Source organism: Haemaphysalis longicornis, unplaced genomic scaffold (assembly GCF_048455015.1).
Source record: "Haemaphysalis longicornis isolate Haplotype H1 unplaced genomic scaffold, Haemaphysalis longicornis Haplotype H1 scaffold_1, whole genome shotgun sequence".
NCBI classification, from domain to species: Eukaryota; Metazoa; Arthropoda; class Arachnida; order Ixodida; family Ixodidae; genus Haemaphysalis; species Haemaphysalis longicornis.
Window position 1 is genome coordinate 292861025 of NW_027526203.1, and position 23014 is coordinate 292884038.

Here is a 23014-nt window from a genome sequence, read left to right on the forward strand (position 1 = left end):
CGGTGACGCAATTGTGAAAGTACAATAAACACAGTAGTCCGTGTGTTGACTGCATGCTAACAGTCCAGCGGCGCAACCAAACGAAACAAGCGGTACCAAATCAGGAATTGGCGGTAACTTTTGTCGGCGGCCGCCAATTACACAAACTGGTCTCAGTGACGTCATAAGGTCCGTACGATGAAGTGGCTGGTAAGACGCCCCGCCATTTCAATGTTTTTCCGTTTGTCTGGCCCAGCTGTTTCGAGTTTTAGTTGAAAGTGACGAAGAGTGATACGCGTACTAAGTTGGCAGTCTTCCTAATGAACCAAACTGCCATTATGTTCCTTTTAGGCACAGTACCGGGTGCGCAAACGTTAGTCCGCTCACCATTCCACTTTGTGAAGTTCCCGCACTTCGTAATTGTCTCCACAAAGAAATTCCTTTCATTATTCTGATGCTCCGTTTCCCTTCGATGTTACATTGTTCCGCGTGAGTCATTAGGCAGTACTTCCCCTTGTTTATCCACACTCAGAAATATTTCTATTCATGTACTGGAGGTACTTTGTAATTCTCCAGGTGTTTTTCTTGAGTTAAAAACGATTATTTTCACACAAGGAGGTGCTTCACATACGAAAAAGGGAGACTTAACGGCAATAACGTGACATTCAACACTTTCTCGTGAGTGCAGCCCCGTTCCCTCAGTGCCATAAGTGAAATGTTTGCGCTTCAAAATAACCATTGACCACCTCAGCATTAATTTACTGATCTAACTAGTTAGAGATCAGTAAAGTTATGAATAAGTCAAATCAGTATAATAGACCAAATAGCCATTCGGTCTTTCTGGAAGAGCTGATTCAAAACACACACCTGCAAAATCATGTACCTCATTTCTTAATTTAAGGTTTAGGACTGAATAAGCGCTACACGTAAATAAAAAATGACTAAGACGAATAATTAATACATCCTCTGAATTGACGCCCGTTGTTGGTGTGGAAATGGATAGTAGCCACGGTCGCGCTAACCGACAGCGTTTGCGAAGTCAGCTTGAGTACGCTATTCCAATGCCTCGCATTGCTGTCTCGTTCTCGAAAACCATTTGTTCGGATACCATTTACCCCCATTCCATCACGCTCCTTTAGCTCCAAATTTGAAGGGGGAGAGGGGGTCTCTTTTCGTGTTTTTCTTTGTTACAATCTAATACCAGTGGTTATTAAACAACGGAAAGCTATAAATGATGCACTCGTCTTGAGGGAAACCGTCTGCTCAAAGATATGATCATGCCTAGGCCATTTTCACGGAAAGACCAAACATTAAAATAGGCTCATTCGTTGCATATAAAGCGCGTATACGCGTGTATGAAAACACAAAATTATTTCCTCACTGCGGGTAGAATGGACGCTAGAGGCAAGGGAGCAGCAGCCATTTCTCATTCCCATTCCGCAAGATTGAAAATCCCGTTTGATCATGCACTCAGCCCTGCGAAACCTGCGGAAACAGGATCGCCCCTCTGAAAGATGCAAAACACAGCAAAAGGAAGGTAGAACCATTAGCACCCGCGTTGACAAATCAGAATTCTTGACTCCCTTTCTCAGAACAAAAGAATCGCCGTCTGAAATCAGGCCCTCCCAAAGTTTTTATTATTTTTTTGTGCCCATGGAAGTTTGGTAAGAAATCGATCTCCGACGGCGCAATTTGTCGGCGAACCTCGCGGCAGATATATATGGCGATACCTTGGCACGCTTTCGTCGTGTGACCTATTCCATCTTTACTCAGCGCTTCGACGAATATAGTTACCGCGATATTTTGACAATACGTTCTTATTATGCTGAAGTAGCATCTCATCCCTATTATGCCCAATGTTGCGTTGCGCCACAACCGGAGTTTTAAAGAAATCGGCGTTCCAAATCTAGTAAAGCAAGAGAAAACGAACGCTGGCTGCACACGGGTGCGGTTGTTCGCAGACTGAGACAAAGTAACCTTTTTAACGCATTGTACCACTTCGAAGCATAAAAACACGTGAAAGCACTCACAATCTCAAATTTGTGTCCCTCTTTTTCTTCTTCGCAGGAACTGCCGAATCAGCGTCAATTTATTCCTCTTGGGAAAAAGCTTTCGTCAGCACTGCGCGAGGATGTATGTTCCTAATCTCATTTCTGGGGGAAAAAACTTGGCGGGCCATCGAGACGAAACCGGAAGAACTAAAGGAGAGCGTCACAATGCTTGTGGAGTGGCGGTGGCTGTTCAGGAGCGATAAACCCTCTATGACTGAAGCAAACGTGTCCCATTTTATGCGGCGAATGCATGCGCATAGCTGTTGCGTGGGCCCTGCCTACTTCATATCATTATTTACTAATTACTTCTGCTGTAGTAGATTCCACCTCTCATTATATCAGCATGCTACCGCCGTTTTCTTTAATTAATGATATGCAATGTTGTTGCCTACTGGGCTAAAAGGGCTCGCATACCTTTTTTTCCGCTGGAGATTCCTTTCGCAGATCTATTCAGCTTTCATTCGGAGACAAACAGTGTTCAATTGTTTATAAATAAATCACCAAAGCCGGCCCTTCTGCCTGCCATTTCCCTAGAGTTTTATCGCGACGTGAAACAGAACGTTACACACGGAGAGACCAACCAATGTCCACACGCCGATGATACTGAGGTGCGGCCACCTATGAGAAGTAAGCTGTTTTAATGGGGCCCTAAGGAGAACGTGTAGGATGTATGGAGAGTATATAAAACCGACAGCCAGCTTGCTCACATTGCCGCTACCGCTAATCTTCCACTGTTGCTGCTGTTTGACGCATATGCGCATGTACTACGCTGACAGTGAGAATAAACGGTTGTATTCGCCGACATAAAAGGTTCCGACTACACTTGCTCACAAATGCGAAGCATTTGATCGAAATTGAAACGGAAACAGAGCCTGCCTCAAAAAGAAGTGAGACTGCTGTTCTGTTCGTGGTTTCTAAGCTTAAGTTGTGATTTTAGATACAAATGTTCAACAGAATCTGCCGGATGCATTTGTTTGATATGTACATTGTTCTGATTGACTGTTCCTTTAAGAAAAACGCTTAACAGGCACCGCCAATCCCATTTCGTCATTAACGATTTGTGACATCGCAACTCGTACCGCGGAAAAAAATGCCTGATATAGTGAAATCAGTCTTAATGCTTTGGAGTTTCTTGGTTGTTAAACTGCAGGTACCGCATGGAGTATATTTGTAATGTTGCCACGGGCATGATATAGTGATATCAGTCTCAATGCTTTGGAATTTCTTGGTTGTTAAAAAAAATTACGCCCACCTCCCCTCGCGGGAACCCTGGTGTGATGCGACGCTGAAGGGGGTTCCATTGTGCGTTTCCGTTGGGTCGATTACTCGAATTGCGTGAGCAATCGTCGGGTAATGCGAGACAGAGAGAGAGAGAGAGAGCAAGCGTAGCGCGGATGACCGTCGACTGAGAGACCGGCCGGAGCGCGGCACTCCGCTTATATGCGCAGCGCGCCCGAAGGAGAAGAGACTGCGGAGAGAGAGGGCGCTGCACATGCGCACAGCGCGCTTGCGCCGCGCGCAGCGCCGCCCACCGGCGGAGTGAGAGTGCGCTGCGCAACGCGCCCGCATATGTTGGGCGAGAGTGTTCGCTATCGAAGAGAGGAGAGGGGGTCAGCGGAGGAGAGACGCAGCTGTGCGGACGCTGACGCCGACGACGACGGACGCAGGACAGGGCCGCCGGCAAGACATGCTCATCTCAGCGTCGCCTCTAAAAACTGCTGGTACCGCATGGTACCGACAACAGCTATAAATTGTCAGCAACCACCCGTCAATCTTTGTGGGCTCTGTGGCTGTGCCATCGCACGGTCCACTAACCCGTTCGTCTTCGCAATGCAGGCGCTCGCCCCTATCATCCTTCAGTTGCTGGTTCCTTCTCTGCTGGCTACCTCATCGGATGTTCCAGCGTACCGTGAGTGACTCAGCACCGGGAATGACACCGTCCTCCTGCGTGGTGCAAACGCTTCCGGCTGTCCTGCTGCGCCGCCGGCAGATCACAGGATCACCGACGTCATCATCGTATCACCGCCGTCATCGACCAGTTCAGTGACAACAGCTATAAATTGTCAGCAACCACCCGTCAAGCTTTGTGGGTTCTGGCTGTGCCATCGCACGGTCCACTAACCCGTCTGTCTTCGCAATGCAGGTTTGTGTACCACATGACCTCCTCAAAAAAAAAAAAAATAGCGATTATTTTTTGGTACAGCTACCGAGCCCACATTTGCTGTTGTGCCCTTGCCATTCGATGTGTGAATGTCGCTCGTGCTCTCTTGCTTCTGTCGGGGGACGTGGAGTCCAGCCCCGGCCCTAACTCTCTCCCTGACGACTCCCCGCCTAAAGACCCTCTCCCCGCTAACCTTATTCTTTTTGAATTGCAAACGTTATCTGCAGGTCAGTCTACACTGCTCGCGGAAGTGCAGGGACTTAAAGCTGAACTACTAAACACAAACAAAGCCATGGCCTATCTAACTAAACGCATTACGGATCTTGAAGTTCACTACCAAGGTCTTGTAACTGTTAAAAAGGATATCGAAACAATTAATGGTAACACCGCAGAAATGGCCCGTCAAATCTGCGACATGGAGGCGGGGGTTGACGATGCTCAAAATCGTTCCAGAAGAAATAACCTCATCTTTTACGGCCTCCCTTACCCAAACCCGTCCGAAAAATTTGCAGATTCCGAAGAAATAATTTTTAACCACTGTCGAGACCACCTAAACTTAACTCTTCGACCCTAAACTAATCGAACGTGCTCACCGCCTTGGTCGGCACCGGCATGATCATCAGCGGCCTATAATAGCCAAATTCGCTTTCTTTAAAACCAAAGAGGAAATTCTCTCGAATGGACGTAAACTGAAAGCTACAAACGACGGTATTGGGGAAGATTTTTCCGAATCCGTTCGCAAAGCCCGAAAACACCTTGTCGCATTTGCCCATACCAAATCTGAACCCTTCTCTCAGCGGTAAAAGGCTTTGTTAATTGGTAAAAAAAGATACGTTTTCAACGAAACATCCCAAATTGTAAACGAAATTTCATAGCTATCGCCCCGTCGTCCAACAAAAACAGAACGTCTTAATGTTACAACATCCCAAACTAGCCTTTCCTTCTCCGTTATCTTCATTAATATACGTAGCTCCTTTTCAAAACACGACGCAGTATCAAATCTTGTATCGACATCGGTCAGCAACATATTGGTTCTGACAAAAACGTAGTTGACGGATGACGTTACAGAGAGTGAGGTTCTAGCCGATTTGCCAGATTTTGCGGTTTTCCGGAAAGACAGGAAACAAACACGTGGCGGGGGCGTACTCATTGCTGTCCATGAGCAGTTATCCTGTTCACTGATAAATATCCACTGTAAGCTTGAAATTCTGTGATTAGTCTGCCGCGCTGTACCGGAAGCAGTTCTGCTAGGAGTGTGCTATCGGCCACCGGACAATAACCCAGATTTCGCACAAGATGTAAACGATATACTCAACCAGCTATCTACTAAATATTCTACCGCGCATATCCTACTTTTTGGAGACTTGAATTTTCCCGACATCGATTGGAATGACGCCAATCAGTTAATAACAGGCCACTCCAGAACAAAAGAATTCATTAACGTCTGCCTAAATTTTAACTTGACACAGCTAATAAGAGAACCTACACGTATTTCTGGTGAAACTTCTAATATTCTCTACCTGATACTGACAACTAAACCTTAAAGCTTATCCCACATTACACACTTTCCTGAGATAAGCGACCACAAAGTTATTTATGCTGTTTTTGAATTCGTCCCGGAACAACTCAAATCATGCAGTAAAACTATACGTCTATACGACAAGGGGGATTACAATGCAATAGTCACTGAACTCGAAGCATTCCTACCTCATTTTGAAACAACCTTGAGTGAACGATCAGTGAACGATAACTGGTTAATTTTCGAAGATAAAATTAAGGAGCTAACAAACAAATTTATGAACAGTGCTACCTTTCGTTCTAATCGCCAAAAACCATGGTTTTCCAAACTTTTAAAGCGGCTTGAAAATCAGAAAAAAATGACTTTTTCCTGCAGCTAAACTCGCAGCAACCGCCAGCGCATGGGGGAGGTATAAAGAAGCCGGAACCTTTTAATATAACGCCATTCGAACCGCAAAAATAACATTTTTTCATACTGATCTTCCGAAAATTTTAGTGAATAACCCGACGAAGTTTTGGGAGGTGATTAACCCTAAGAAAATGCAAGGTATTATTTTGAATAAACCTTTTAGCGGGAAGTTAGCGATTCTTAATGCACAGAATTATTCAACGCAGCATTCGCTTCCGTGTTCATAAAAGAAACTAACAGTCCCCTTCCGATTTTTTCGTCGAGAGTCGTCTCTCTAATGCCCAAGTATTGATTTCATCGCTGCCGGAATAATATCGTTAATCCACAAACTAAAACTCTGTTCTTCAGCGGGATCAGACGATAGCAACTCAAAATTTCTTAAAAATACCAAACACCTATCTGCCATATATTTATCACTTTTGTTCTGTCAGCCATTATCCACAGGTAACCTACCAATCAACTGGAAAATAGGAAAGGTCATTCCAGTCTTTAAATCAGGTGATAGATCATGTCCGCTCAATTATCGCCCCATTTCCTTAACAAGCGTGCCTTGTAAGCTCATGAAACACGTCATTTACACCGAAATCGTGCACTTCTTGGACTCAAATAACTTCTTTCATCCCGCACAGCACAGATTTAGAAACAATTTTTCGTGTGAAACCCAACTTGCCATTTTCATTCATGACCTTCACATCAACCTGGACAATAATATACAGACTGACACAATCTTTCTTGACTTTGCAAAAGCATTCGACAAAGTACCCCACAACCGCCTGATGTTAAAACTTTCGAAATTAAACTTAGACCCTAAAATTTTAACTTGGAATCGAGAATGTTTGACTAATCGTTCCCAATTTGTTACTGTTAATGGACATAACTCTTACCCTCTGGCAGTAACATCAGGCGTCCCGCAAGGATCTGTTCTCGGCTCCTTATTAATCCTAATATACATCAACGATCTACATTTCCATGTATCCAGCAATATTCGTATGTTTGCAGACGATTGTGTAATATACCGTACCATTACTAATACATCAGCTCAAGTTGCATTGCAAGATTATATTAACCATGTGCTTAACTGGTGCAATCGTTGGCTCATGACACTAAACCCTAATAAATGCAAGTCCCTCTCTTTTCACCGTTGCCGCAGCCCCCTCACCTATTCTTATCAAATCGGTAACGTTGCATTGGAAAATGTCATCACTCATAAGTACTTGGGAGTCACTTTGAGCAACGATTTATCACGGCGCGCACATATTACCAACATCATATCATCAGCTAACAGATCGCTTGGTTTCTTAAAACGACGCCTATGTCATGAACCCTTTCATGAAAAACTGCTAGCCTACAAATCTTTAATTCGCACCCAACTTGAATACGCGTCGCTTATCTGGAGCCCATATCAAGCATAGTTAACCGACGCACTACAATCAGTCCAGAATCGAGCAGCTAGATTCATTCATTCCTCATATTCGTAGAACGTGAGTGTTTCATCTATTAAACAAGAATCTGACTTTTAAACCTTAACATTGGTCGCCGAGTTGCGAGCCTCATTTTGTTCCACAATTTCTATCACAGTCCACTCGGTCACCCGCTTATATCTTGCCTCCTGCCCGCATATCTCACCGCACCACTCATTCTTGTCATGTCGCCCGGCCACGTGCCCGTACCACGACATTTGCCGCTTCCTTCTTTTTTTCGCGCAGCCACCGACTGGAATGGCCTCTCTGCTGATCTTGCCACAATTATGTACCACTCAACATTCACACAAAATGTCACTCGCTTCTTTTCAATTTGAATACGCAAGAGTGTTCCTTTTTGTATCCCTGGTTCTCGATTTGTCATTTTTTTCTGTTTTTCTTTCGGCAAGGTGTTACACCTGTTAATATTTTTACCGATCCTGCATATGTATTCTTTTCCTTTCTGCAGTGGTTACCCCTGTTAGTACTTATATCCACCCTGCATATGTATTGAATTTGTTGTATCTGTTTCCCACCCTTTATGCAATACCCCCTCTAGGGAGTCTTTAAGGTAATAAAGTGATGTGATGTGACGTGATGTAGTATATTTGTAATATTGCCACGGGCTCTACCGATGACAGCCAAGTTGTTTCCTCACTTTCCTGTGCCTTTGAACCGGCGTTGCGAATCCAGTTTATTTGAAGGAACGGATTTAATTGGCAATTTTATTTTTGGAAATTATATGCAAATATTAGTACCGACAGAAAAAATTCCTCGGGGCACTTAAAGGGGCCATGCAGACAGAACAGAAGTTTGGTTCATTCGAAAGATTGCCTCGTTAGAATCATACTGATACTATTCTTAACGTAAACACCACTTAAATAAGCTATATCATAAGTAAAAAAAGGAATGGCCATGCGACCCACTAGCTCACTTTCCGCAACATAACCTATGATGTCATACACACCAGCTCTGCGATTGCTGTGGCCGGCAAAAGCAAATGCAAATTAGGCAGAGCTTATAAGCTTGTCGAACGAGCTATTTGCGCTTAAATTTAGTGCACATTCTTTTTGTAGCAGTAATAATGGTGGTATAAACAGTGGAAGTTACGAAAGCAAAAGTAAACATAGAAGTACCGATGCGTACAGCCGTTGGTACTGCGCGCACTATGCTTATTTTAGTTGCACAGCACTGCGGCTCTTTGGGGTTGTCTCAGACGACACTGGCCGATCGGCGTAAGCGACGGCGTCTTACGGCACCATATTTGCCGAGCGAGCACCATGTTTCCCGAAACGATTATTTCCTCCGTGAACAAGAACAAGCCAGGTATAAATACGGTCAAAAAGAAAGCAAAGGCAGAAAACGGGCCGCTGCGCTATGGTGGTGCCATCTAGGTTGACTAACGGCAAACAAATCTCCGCTTTACTCCAAGTTTAGCCTGAAGACCCATTCTTGTTATGTCATTGTAGACGTCATTAAAACACACGATTTGGCGGAGAATCGAAATTTTAACTTAAATTGATTAATTTTGCAGTGAATAAAGCATCGCTTGCTTCTGGACAAGCGCTGGGGGCAATATAAAACACGAAATCTTTCAAATAAAACAAACTTGTATTTTGTCTGCATGGCCCCTCCGAGTCTACGTACGTGCTTTGAAACCGAAAGTCTGGTAATACTTATTAACAACTTCTTTACTGCTACATCGTATTTGCAACTCTTTCTTCGCTTTAGTTTGTGTTTTGGGGCGAATTGCTTCAACCGGCTTCTTTTCTGCTACTCCATGTATGCGTCTCTTTCTTCGCTTTCGTTTCTCCGTCTCACGGCGCGAATTACTCCGGCTAGCAGACTAACACACGCCACACCTTCCCTGGAATCAGGGTTATGCGCGTGTGGATTGCAGCTGTTCTACTCACGTGCCATCATGTTCATGCGTCAAGCGGCATGCACTATTCTACAACTTTTTAAGTTTCCAATTCACAGTTATCTGAAATGTGTGAGGCGGGCACAGTATCCCTCACAGTTCGCTGTTCCTGGTCAATCCCCCAAAGTATGTGCGACGAAGAAAGGAACACCAAGACCGACAACTTTGTCCTACTCTGGCACCGTTTTTTAGAGCACTGGGCTGAAACTGTGCGGACCCGGGGTCAAATCCCACAGGATCACACGTGTGTTTTTTATTTACTTACTATTTACAGCGCCAGCCATTTTCTTGATCCGAAAACAACAACAGCAGTTGATGGTAATTCATTCTTTAATAACAATAATGGTAATTCATTCACTAATAACAAAATACCAGACAATTTCCCTAACCAGTATACCTTCCAAACTGCTTACATAATCACCTCTAGATTAATAACCTACCTAGAGTCAATTTTTATATCCGCTCCAACATGGCTTTCGTAAACGGTTCTCACGTCTGACCCAGCTTGCCGAATTCATACATAATAATACTACAGGAAACGTACAATAACCATCAAGTTGACGCAATTTTCTTGGATTTTTCTAAAGTATTCGATTGTGTCATCCCCAAACACCTACTAGCTAAGCTATCATCACTAAACATCTCTTCTAACCTGATATCATGGATCGAACACTTCCTAAGAGGACGCACGCAATTCACCTCGGATAATGAGCACAAGTCATGCCTAACCAGCGTATCGTCCGGTGTCCCACAGGGTGCAAGCCTATCGCCTCTGCTCTTCTTAGTATACATAAATAAATAAATAACATTACAACAAACCTAAGACTCTTTGCACATGACTGCGTATTGTTCCAAACCATTTACGCCGCCGATGATCATTCTAACCTGCAATGAAACTTAGACAGCATTACATTATGGTGCATAAAATGGCACATGCCATTAAACCTAACAAAATGCAAATCACTCTCATTTTCTCGGAAACAGGCCATATCTCAATACACCTATCACGTCAAAAATATACCGATCAGCTCAGTCCTACCATACAAATACCTCGGGGTGCACATAACGTCACGCTTTCTTGGACAACGCATAGCGACACCATTTGCTAGGAAGTCTCGCGTACTCTCGGACATCTTCGCCGTAACTGTAAACTTGCTTCTCAGGAAATAAAAGACTAGCCTATCTAACAATCGTAAGGCCGAAACTGGAATATGCAGCAGCCATCTGGCATCCATCACATGCATATCACAAACCTAACTGTACAAATTGAACCCATTCAAAACCGCGCTGCATGCTTTATCACCTCGCAATATTGAGATCATGTCAGCTTTATTGGCCTTAAACTATCTCTCTCCCTCCCGACCCTTGAATCACGCCGCGTCATTGCTCGTCTATGCCTCCTCCATAATTACTTTTCTCGGCCACAATCAAGACACACGTTACTATGGCCGCCTCACAGAATATCACTCCGCTTAAATCACACTTGCCCATTAGCCCCGATAACCGTCGGAACGTCAGCATTTGCCTCGTCCTTTTTTCCTAACGCTAGAATTCTATGGAACGCTTTACCCGCCGACATCGCCACGTGAACCGATAACAAACAATTCAGAGATAAGCTTGAAAAGACGTTCACATGATGTATTAACGACGTAATTCTACTGTTATGGCTTGATCGTCTTACTGATGCTTCAACTGCTTTTTGTATTTTAGAATTCTGCTCACTTGACTTCACTGTTACTTTTGTACATATTTTTGTGTAATTTTTATTTAGGTATCCTTTGTCTTGCATTTTCCGGCTTTCATGTTCACCTTCTTGTTTTTTGCCTGGTTTGTTCAATAGTACTCCTGCAAACCCTGTTATCGCACCCCCCCCCCCTTATATAATGCCTCCGGGCCCTTAAAGGTATAATAAATGAAATTAAATAATCAACCATGACATGCTTTTAGTTTTTTTTTTGCCGGGAATTAGATGCCTGTGTTGTAGGGCGACGTTTTTTTTTACATTTTCTCTATCCCTCGAGTAGGTGAAAACTTCATCTTGCTAACTTTGTGTTGCAAGAGGCGGGAAATTTGATATATACGGGTGACCTTTCCGTGAGAAAGGCGTCCAGCGTTTCAAATGCACCGAGGAGCTGTCATACCGTTGTTTACTCCTCGATAGATGATAATATGTGATAGGTGAGCAGCCAAATGAGGGTCAGCGAGTCACAGTGCCGGTTACAACATTGCATGCCGTGCAGTGTAATGCAATGTTGTAACTGCGAAAAAAAAAAAGCACTACCACAGTTCCTGAACAAAAAAGGAGTATGCCCTTTAGTATCGTTATTCTTTATACTTTCCTTTCTTTCTTTACTCTTGCACACATAATTTTGTGGCCGGGCTCCTTCTATGCTCCAATGCCTTTCTTCAATTTACTTTTTTTTTCTGCATGCCCCATACGACAACTTGTTCTAAGAAAAAAAATGCAAACGTTGATCGACATGACGCCCCGATATTTAATCTTCCTCCAGCTCGGAATACCGCAAGGCATATTTTAATCAAGGAAGCAGTTGGAAGCAAACATTTGCTCTCGGAACTTTACATACCAAAAGAAAAATATATACTAAATAGAGATAGAGAGATTGGGGGAAATGTCTAATATAAGTCACTCGCTGCTCTAGTCGGCCATTTATAGCCCTTTCGTTCTAGCAAATGCAATTTCGCGGTATGGTAGAATCGAAGGCACTCGGCGGAAAGATAAGAGGATATCTCCTGTTCAGATGTCCGCTAATTCAAATGTACCGTGTTTGATCAGCTCATCACGGCAACGAACAGCTAAACGCTAAATTTTCTTTCCTGGGGAAGTTGTTCGTACACTTTGGAATGCCCCAACAGTGCATAAATTGTCATGTAATATATAAGGGTTATTTTTGTATTGCCAAGTATCTCATCTGTTCCTAGAAAAACTCCTTTTGTCGTCATACAATGAGGGGCTATGGTGACAAAGGAGGTGGCATACCCATCCCTCATCTGCCGAAGATTAATTAGTTTGTGAGCTTCTGTACTTCCGACCAGAGCAGACATGTCATTCGTGTTTTATAACGGAGAGTAGTCAACGTGCACACCAGGCACTATTTTTAATTTGGTGGGTGGCCAGGGTGTCAAACGTTTGCTCGGGGCTCCAGAAAGGCGGTGTTATGTATTTTTGTTTCCTTACGGCGAAAACGGTCCTCAGCGGAAGTGGATCCGTTCTTTCGAAAACCGGTTATGCGGTGTCACGGAAGAGAGGCCGAACTCGACCAGGAATGACTTGTTGCGGAAACTCTTTTGTTGAGGCCCGTTTCGCAGCTCGGAGAATTAAGAAAACATGCTTCAGGCAAAACATTAGTCCTACTCTTGCGGCACATGCTTTTGCGTTGCAAGCCATCCCCTGCTTAGAAACTCTGCAGTAGAACCCTGTCGATACCTCCCTCTCTGACCCGTCTTGCCGGCTCGTACGCTTCAACCCATCGGTCTCGTTGGCTCCCGTAGGGATCCGTGCTTCCCGTTTGCTACGCCAAAAAAAAAAAAAAAAAACTGCGACAGTGTACCACGGGCAGGCCGTCGTCCCCGACGCTGATCGGCCACACGTCGCCGATGATGGACGGTCCCTTCGCGCAAATTTGTTTGCGTTCCTCCGTTTACCCGGCGATATCTGCGCTCCTGTCTCTCACACTTTGTCCGCGCGATCTCTGAAAGAGGAAGAAAGAAGCGAACGCCAAGCGCTCCCGTTCACGGAAGCTGCTGTGTCCTTTAGTGCCTCGAAGAGATATTCAATTTATAAAGTTGAACGGACAGTGAACGACTGCGAGTGCTCAAAAGTGGACGGTTATGGTTGAACACTCGATCTCATCGCCAGATGGAAATATCAAGCTTTTTTAAAACGGTTCCCGGATAAAATAATTGGAAAAAAATCTCAACATTCGACCGAAGTGCCAGTTAGCGGTCACAAGCTTTCTTTCACGGGTTTAGAATTATTGAATGCACTGGATTTTCACTTGAATGTTTTTTTTTGTTGTTCAGAGCTTAATTTTGCGTCAGGATCTCCCATCTGACCCGGTATGCCTTATCAGTTGTCAAGTTTTAACAGATTTCCGATCATTTTCCACACACTGAAAACGAATCAACGAGGTTCTACGGTTTGCATCGGTGAACGTTGCACGACAGGCCTGGCGATGCGTCTGCAGGTGTTGGCGACACCTGGATAAGCGGCTACTTGAAGTGTATTTGTCCCCATCGTCTGTCATTGTCGTCATCATTTTGCGATGTTCGAAGTTTATTAAGAGCAATACTCCTAAATGGCTAAATATAGCTGCTAGATATTATGATGGATGATACAGCTTTCATGCAAAATATAAAAATACTAAGGTTGTAGCCGGAAGCAGTATATACTTCAAAAATCGCTAAATTTTGCTCCTTTTTGAAGCATATAAGCACAGGGAAAAGGAAAATTTGTACTGAGCAGCGTATACACCCTGCACATAACCCCACGTTCTATGCACCAAAGAAATGTTTTGTTGCTGGTTGGGAGCATTGCGCTTTTTATTTCAGAAATATCTCTGTACTGCCAAGTTTATGAGCAAATATAACTGAAGCTGACAGGATTAAAAAAAAAAACTTCAGACATAATTCTGCACCAAAGTACATATGTTAACACCACGAACAGCGTGATTTTTTTTTCGCCTAGAAATAGGTACCCGTGGGACATATGGATCGGAAGACCCGTATCGGAAATTGCTATTTTTCAGATTTCTCAGTGCGATGCGGACGACGACAACGGCTACCATGATGAAGATGATGTTGATGTTGATTATGACGACGACGACGACGACGACGACGACGGTGCGGTTGTTCATTCGGATGCACTGTGGCAAAGCAGCCTTAGTCGTTGAGATTATATGGGCGATACATTAACTGTTAATATCGTCGTCTAGCTGCCTTTTGCGTGTTTTTTTCTTCTTCTTCGCTCTTACGTTCACTGACAGTAATACCTAGCTGAGCTGCTGTCAGCAACGCGAGAGAGAGTGCCTCGCGGAGCACCGAGCGACATTTCGTGCGCTCCTGTCTCTTCTCATGGACGCGGCATTCTCCCCGCTTCGTGATAACGGTCAATGGCACCGTGAAATAATGCCTGACCACTGGCAATTATTGTGGAGCTAATTTCGCTCGCTGATGAGGGCGCCCTTGGAGGCGATTAACCGCCTCAGCCGCCTGTGAGTGGCCGCCCTCCTGTGCGCGCGGAGTCTGCGCCCGATCGAAGCTCACAGAGCCGGCACACGCCGCCCCTTGGCAACAATTCTAGAGAGCGCACTCATAACCCTTTCTCTGCCCGCTGAGCCAGTGGTTCCACAGGGCCGATTAGCTCGCGCGCACTTCCCGCTGTTATTCGCACGGCGTTCTCAGCTTCGCGTTGATTATCTCCGCAGTCCGACCGTTACTGGCACGCAAACTTGACACAGCAGATTGTCTACTATTTCCAACAAAATTCGCAGGAAAGCGTCGTTGTATGCCTATAAAATGGGGATAAGAACTAATGGTTTTAATGCATGGTAATGATTTTGTTATGTTTTCGATAATGTTGGTATTTTTTATTGGATGCTTACGTAGAACATTTTATAATCTCCCCCGCACGAAGTAGACTTCATGGTCTGAACACTCCGTGTTCAATGTCCCAACGCTCGGCATTGCGTGGTCGTACCGATAAAGAAACCACAAATACAACTTAGGTCCTTTTTTTATTTTAAAGGAATGGGCTTTGGTAACACTCTGAACTCCATTCCTACTCTTAAGGAGGTTGCTTTAATCAAAAGAAATCACAAGTACTCCCAGAGTTTAAATCTCTTATTTCCCAACGTCAGCTATGACTTCGTTGTCCGGTAAAATACACAGAGTTATCAGACTGTCGACTCCATGGTAGCATTCAAGCGGTGTGGTAAGGCGAAACCAGTGACACCAATACAATCGCACAATCGTGTTTTTAAAGCGAAGCTTTAGCGTTCTCACTGATGGCGTCTGTAACGTCTTTAGCGTCCGTAACTGAGGGCGTCTGATGTCGTCTGTAACGTCTGTAACTCAGGGCGTCATCACCGCAATGCTCCAGATAGACCTATTGAAGTGGCATAGTGTGCAAATTAGACGTATGACGTGGACTAGAATTCAATTTAACTGAAAAAGGGCATCTGCGAAGGGAGATTGCGCAATGCAAAACGCCTTGCACGCCTTGGGAACATGCACTTTTGTCCCTGGGAACATGCACTTGTTCGGTCAAATCATATGTTGGGCTTCGTCATTCGCCGAATTTGCCCACTTGATCGCTTCAATTGGTCATTGAAGCGGACAAGCGGGCACGCTGCGGTGAACACGACTTACCGAGACTTGAGTGTATGCCTGAAATGGCCGTAGCAGCACTGGCCACGTGGCAGTATACCCATCCCATCCTGAAGGAGGAGCAGGAATAACTTTTATTCCAATAAAGCAAAAGTTTGTTTGCTTCCTGAGGTGGTGGTGCTCTTAGTCCAATGGCACCACAATCTTAAGCCGTGGCTCGAGCCCTGGTGATCACATAAGTTGGCCGTTCAAGACCGAGCTGGCCCGCGCGACCTTCCAAAGCTGGCGGGTGTTGGGTATGACCATCCCACCGCTGGCACCACTGATGGGAATGACTATCCCAGGGCGGTCGCCAAGGTTGTGACTCGCCTTCCTGCTCGTCACCGAGGTTGGGAATCAGCCATCCCGACGCTGTCTCCGCTGTTGCGGCTGGCCACCCGAGCGCAGTCACCGGCGTAGCGATGTTGCCTTGCTCCGTCCGCTATCGACGCGGCGCAGAGCCGAGCGAAGAAGTTCTCGAGCCGACGAAAACTTGAAGTAACATTTATATACAGTATGTACAAGGTAAGCAAACGTTACATAACTCGCACAAAGGCGACAGCACCCTTTTCACTCGGTGCTTCCGAAGAGACTGGTGCCGGAGAGAAGCCGCCGAGGAATGCCGACGATGAGAGCCTCCGGGCTTCTTTTATAGCCCGGGAAGTTCGTTGGGGCCCCGAGAAGTTCAAATAGCTCCAATCAGAGCTCTCGCTGCCTGAAGTTTGAATTCCGACGAATGGTAGCGAAGCGGTGATTCAGCTGCGCCGCCGATGGGGAAAGGGAGGGCGACGCCACCGCTGTCTGCGTGACCTCGCCTCCGGGCGTAACGACATGCCCTTGTTTGGTCGTTCTCTGATGCGGGATTCGGCCGCGCCGCAGCGTTCTGGGATGCGGGATTCGGCCGCACCGCAGCGTTCCGAGATGCAGGATTCGGCCGCGCCGCAGCGACGAAAGGGAGAGGCGTGACTCAGCCTCGCTGTCGGCGCGTCGCCTCGTGCAACGCCTTTGGGCCAGGCGCTCTGGCACAACAGGGGGATATGAATCGGGAATCGGAGGGACGGATTGGGTGTTTGGGGAGGCTCGTGTGATGAGCTAGAGAGATATGCCTTCACTGGGGCAGTGAGGGCATTTTTTTGAGGGGAACTGGTCTGAGTAAACGGCGTGTACTAGGTTTATGCGTGAGTACGCGTTAGTCTGCAGACGTCGCCAGATGGCGGCTTCTTCTATCCTATCCCCAGATCCCTGTACGTGCGTGCGTTCTTCGACGCTTCCAGAACGGATATCAAAAATGAAACGTGCTTTCCAGGAATGCTGGCCAAACCTGAGGCATACGGCTTCCTAAGCAGAAATAATAGCCACGGGCCAGAAGTCCTGTGTTAATAAGAGTAAAGTTTCGGTGTTTTATACGCAAATTTTGTATACATGTTGTCATAAAGTCCAGTAAGACGAAATATCGTGCGTAGTCGCAATTCACATGATTTGCCCTAACTGGAACCAGAAATAGCGAAAATACGGGCGTTGCTAGATCATTTTGAAAAGGCTCCTCTGGAACTGTCCTAGGTCCGTACCCAGTATGACACGTACCCACCATGGGGGGATCGGCTGAGGTATTAAACAAGGCCGATCAGTTCCTCGACAGCGTTGATGGGTCCCTTGGTGTGAGTGCGTGAGTGAGTGAGTGAGTGAGTGAGTGAGTGAGTGAGTGAGTGAGTGAGTGAGTGAGTGAGTGAGTGAGTGAGTGAGTGAGTGAGTGAGTGAGTGAGTGAGTGAGTGAGTTTATGGAACGTTTACTGGAGCTGACTAAAAATAAATGACAAAAAACAGAAAGGTCCAGAAAGCCTCCAGCTGCTGCCGCAGCTCGGGCCCGTAACATCACAAAATAAAAAATAAAAAAAAACACTGCTCCGCGCACGGCACGACACGGTACACACCGCCGGGGTTTACAGTGAGCAGTTAGGCCCCCCTCAACCAGATGGCGATAGTGCCGCGGCCGCGATACTGGCCTTTAGCGCACGTGATTTTAGGTTTCCGCCGTATCCTGCCATGGTCCGCTGAGAGGTGCGTCGTTCGTAAAATATGAAAACAGCCATAATTTAACACTGTCGACACAGTCGTAACTCATGTAGCTCGCCGTGACATGGAACAGAACGTTCGCGGAAGCGCTCCAATGTACGGAAACATGTGAATGCCCTGGCGCGCCGTTACAACTACAGCGTAGCTCGATGATTCACTCCTAGCAGTTTCGAATTCCTCCATAGACCAGGCGTGTTGTGCTAATCACAAATCAGACGAGGTGTAAAAAAGCATTAAAAAAAAAACTTTGGTTACATCTGTGTCTCAGAACCTACGTTCTCTGTTTGCAGCCTCAGCGAGCATTACGGACCTTGCGAAAGCCACCCTCGAGGACTACCTGTGAAATCCTTATGGATACATTTCTGTTGCGAAAGCCTTGTTTGCGTTGAATCGGATTATGCGTTAAATTTTCAGCGTAGACTGACGCAGCGCGACAATAGAAAAACTCCCGCAAATGGGAAGTCCACCCTTTAGCTCTCAGTATTTAAATAATCCTACGTAGGGCTTCAATTGGCGACTTGCATGCATGGTTATCGCAGTTAATCCATTACGCCAGGAATGAATGAAAATGGCTGTAGCAAATCTGACAAGAATTACTACACGAAAAGCTAATTAAAAACAATAACTAAAGGGTGACCGAAAATTGTCACGTCCCACATGTTACCAAATCAATTTTGCGATGCGTAATACAAAACAGAAAAAATGCATTTTCATGTCTACAGCATATTTGCCCCCGCAGGAAAAAAATTTCCATGTGCTGAAAAAGCTTGCTCACTCGATTTGAGCGTTTACAAACTTCACTATACGCGCTAAGTAGTACTCGCGATTTGCGACGAGTGCGCTTCCCGTTAAATTCCACTCATATGCGATTTTCCCGTCCACTGCATGAGCTATACGGCAGCTCCCACCCCTGTGCTTACACAGCCGCAAGTTAGCGCACAGGGAACAGGCTACAGCTGATAACGCGTAACAGGTATATGCTCACCGCGTCAGCTGGCAAATAACGCTGAGCGCTGCAGTCTTTTCATCGCACGCCGAAGCATGAAGCGGTCAAGGAGAAACATGCAGCTTCCACAATCTTGCAGGGTCATTTTGTTTCACGGCCCTTCGTAGTGATAAAATTGTGCGTCCACGGCCAACCATTTTAGCGTGCGCTAACTGAAAAGAAAACCTTTCAAAACAAGCTTTAGATAATCCTTAATACGCGCAGAATTGTCATATTGCGTAACGTTACAGCCACTAGGCCTTACTGCTGTAAGAGAGGACGTAGAAAAAAAAGTAAAACCTACAGTCGAATTTATGTTGGGCTAAGCGAAGCTAGGCGACGGGCGCTAATAAAAACAGCACTGAGACGACATTTATGTGCGATTTTTCATGATCAAATAATCTCTCAAGGTTCGCGCACACTACCTTGTCAGACGCTAAATCCCAGTTCATAGCCACCCTCAAACATATTGCCAAATTCACCCATCGAGCCCCGCCGGCGCTCGCCGATGCACACGGGCACCAGCGAAGGCCACGGCGAGCAACGCGTTCTGGAAGGCCAGCCATGGCGAATGACGTCACGTCGCCGAACATGGCCGCGCCCACGGCGTAAACCGTCCATACCTACTTTCGAGATTGCCAAAAGTAAATAAGGGCTCCCCGCACCATGTCAGGAATGCCAGCGTCCTTCTTTGCTCGCTTGAGGGCTTTCTCAGTCAGGCGGATAATTTTAGAATTTTATGGACTTGCCGGATTTCTCGGGAAAGAAAGCTGTCATTGTTTTTTTCCTCTTCGTCATTGTCTGTCTGCTCGCGATCTCAGTTCTAGAAACCGGAAATAATTGCCTATCACTGCGTTCTGCCTCCGCCGTTGTACATATTTCGTTTTGTTTCTGTTCTAAACGCGACAGTTTTCATCGGCCTAGGAAAAGTGGCACGAAGCACCGAAAAAAGCGCGTCGAAACTCCGTGCTTTGCAAGAAAGCTCTCAACAATTCCCGTTGCACGGAAGAGAAAGAACCCGCAGAAAAAAATCTTTTCCTCTGCTCAAAATACCTTCGAAAACGTACAACCGAAGCGAGAACAAGCGAATCGCGTGCACGTTTTTTCGTCGTTTTTTATGTTTTTTATTTCGTCGATATACATCACAGTGATGACCACCGAACAAAGGCTCGTAATTTTCTGCATGACAACCTTGCACAGATGGAATTACATTGTATCAGGAGCGTTTAGAGCGAACTAGCTGTGTAACTGCCGGCGGAAGAACGCCGATCCGCGACCGCTCTCAGTTTGCGTCGACTGTTGCTGCAGATTTGTTTGGATACCGCTGGATATCTCAAGCTAACCAACAAACAAGAAATTTTGGTTAAACTAAAGAATTACCGACTGTGGCGGACGCACCCTAAAGGAACTCACAGTATGCACAGGTCAATCAGCCCACACAACGCAACGCAATGGGCAACGCAACGAAGGTTTTGGAAGTGTCGAGCAGCCTTAATACAAAAGTTTCCAAGGGCGATGCGCCAGCTGCCGCCGTGCATGAATTGCTGCAACACGTTGCTGTCAATGTCAATACATGTCAATGTAACTGTCAATACATTTCACTGTCAGTACATTCGAAGAACAGCTCCCGGTAGGAGTACTCAGTACCAGCCATCATAGCAGTGCGGTGTAGCAGTAAACTGAGACCTTTCTAAAAAAAAAAAATTGGGCATATGTTTTGCACAATTCTATACAACCGACCAAATAGCTAGGCAATAATTAGGTACCCTCTACGCTTTTAAACATATATACTGACCGATTTTTCCCTACTTTTTGCTGAAACTGCTCATTTCTGAAAAGAGCCCACGGGGGAGCATTATTACTGTTTAAGTGAGATAACACTCCTGTACATCCGAAACTGTGAAGTGTATACACTGTTCTGAATACCATAAAACAGGAGTGAGCTAATATACTAATGTATATACAATATACAATGTACATACAGGGTGATCTCTTCTAACCTGTCTCTAAGTTGAAAAAAAAAGAACTGCACAATAATTCAGTTTTTCATGTATATTTTAGGGTCAGGCTGACACTATTTGCAACGTCATACGTAACTTCCCCCGACTGATTACCAAAAAAGAAAAATCGGCATCCAATTTACACGATTTAAGGGCAAAAGTCTGTGTAGGCAGACGGAGTGAAGGGATAACTAAAAGTACCGCCCCCACCCCCCTCATCCATCGAAAAAAAACTCTGAGTCTGGCTTCTTAAAGATATTTGCCCACAAAATGCGGTCCTCAGATACACTAACGTCCCAAGTCACATTCAACATGTACGCTCAGCTGTGAAACAGGACGCAGAATGCCACTGTATTTTAGGCCGAGCTAACGGGATACGTATATTTGGCCGCAAGCCATCAACCGAACTGATTTTAACAGGGGCGGTTCTGACTGTTATTCGCTTCCAATTTCTAATAGAAACAGCTGTTCTAAACTCAAAAATTAGAGCGTCAGTTTCTGAATTCGTATAATCAATCACCTGAAAGTTACGTATTCTTGCGCATACACTAACCACTTGGCCCCAAAATATACCCCCGAGAACAGCGTTCATGCTTCTGTCATATCTTTCTTTTACATTTAAAGCTTAAGGATAGGCTAATATAAATACCCAGCGTGCGTGCGCATACCCACGCTAGCGCGCGCGTGTGTGTATAGTCGAACCTCGTTATAACAAAATCGCACTGGAAGCGAGAACCCATTCGTTGAACCTGACATTCTTTATAAACGTAGCCACCTAAACTTCTGGATTACAACGATAGATAAGCCCAGCCCGTTCCAGGCACTTATCATGCACAATGGGATGAAAATAGAAAGCCAATTTTAAGCACTGCGCTACACTATAAATATTTACTGTATTTTCCAACGTATAACCCGCCACTGCATATAGCCTGCAACCCTTTGTTGCGCCCACATTGAAAAAAAAAAAATGCATCCCCCCACATTCCCCCATAATGCAACCTGTCAGTAAAGTGACCAGTATTTGAAGAGGCCTTGACCCTGCACGCTAGCTTGGATGGATAATATTTACAGCCTCGCAGTGAGAAAAATTAACGCGTAATAACCCATACTGTTTCATTACAGAGAGCACGAGGGCAACTGAAGTTTCGAAATTGTTTCGCTATATTCGGTAGTGCGCTATGGAACGGTGGGTTTTAATGAGATTCTATTGCCAGAACTTTAAAGGGGCCATGCAGAGAAAACACAAGTTTGGTTAATTCGAAAGACTGACCCGTTAGAATCATACTGAAACTACTTTTAACGTAAACTTCGCTCAAATAAGGTACATAGTTAGGAAAAAAGGGAATGGCTATGCGACTGACTAGATCATTTCCCGCACTAGTACATATGACGCCATATGCACAGCTGTGCGATTGGCTGGGGCCAGCAAAAGCAAACGCAAGTTAGGCAGGGCTTATGAGCTTGCAGAACGAGCTATTTTCGCTGAAGCGTATTCATTTTATAGCAGTAATAATTGTGGAGTGAAACAATGGAAGTTACGAAAGCCCACGTAAACATAGAAGTACCAGTGCGTACTGCTGTTGGTGCTGCGCGAACTGTGCTCGTTGTAGCTGCACAGCGGTGAGCGCTTTGTGGTTGTCTCAGTCGATACTGGCTGATTGGCGACATTGTCTTGCGCCATTTGTCGAACATATCCTATGTTTCACCGAACGATTACTACCTTCTGTAACACAAACAAGCCAAGTGCAAACAAGGACAACAAAGCAAAGGCCAATAGCGGTGCAGAGCAGTATGGTGGCGCCATCTAGGAGGACTGACGGTAAACAAGTTCCGCAGTCCACTGCAGACTGAAATGCGCACCCAAATTTCGCTTGAAGATCCGTCCATGTGACGTCACGGCAGACGTCACGAAATAGACGATTTGGCGGGAGAATCAAAACTTTACCTGAAGTTGATTAATTTTTTACTGAATAAAGCATCACTTGGTGCCGGGAAAGCGCTGGGGCACTATAAAACACCGAAACTTTCGAATAAAACAATCTTGTATTTTGTCTGCAGGCCCCTTTAAGCTAT

The 23014-nt window shown here is 45.4% G+C and overlaps 1 protein-coding gene and 1 pseudogene across 8 annotated transcripts in view; one reads left to right on the forward strand and one right to left on the reverse strand.

Moving 5' to 3' along the window:
• Nucleotides 1–23014, reverse strand: part of Cac (calcium voltage-gated channel subunit cacophony) — a 906370-nt gene that overhangs the window by 510667 nt on the left and 372689 nt on the right. The gene's annotated exons all lie outside the window — the stretch shown is intronic.
• Nucleotides 4168–5066, forward strand: LOC144169945 (uncharacterized; annotated as a pseudogene).